Below are 219 nucleotides of genomic sequence, written 5' to 3' on the forward strand. Positions count from 1 at the left end.
CGTAGGCTGCGCAACACCCGGCAAAAGAACCTCAGCACCCACCTGCGCCCCTCTGCCTGAGGACACGGTGGGTGTTGGGGTCCCGTCCCTCCCTGCCTCATCCCCTCCCTGTCACCCGCACCCACCGTAGCCCAGCAGCACAGCGAGACACACAGCTCCCAGCATGGTTGCGTGGTTCCAAGGTGCTGTAGTGGGGCCACTTGCCCCTCTTATAGCACT

This window comes from Apaloderma vittatum, unplaced genomic scaffold (genome assembly GCF_000703405.1).
Source record: "Apaloderma vittatum isolate BGI_N311 unplaced genomic scaffold, ASM70340v1 scaffold32497, whole genome shotgun sequence".
NCBI classification, from domain to species: Eukaryota; Metazoa; Chordata; class Aves; order Trogoniformes; family Trogonidae; genus Apaloderma; species Apaloderma vittatum.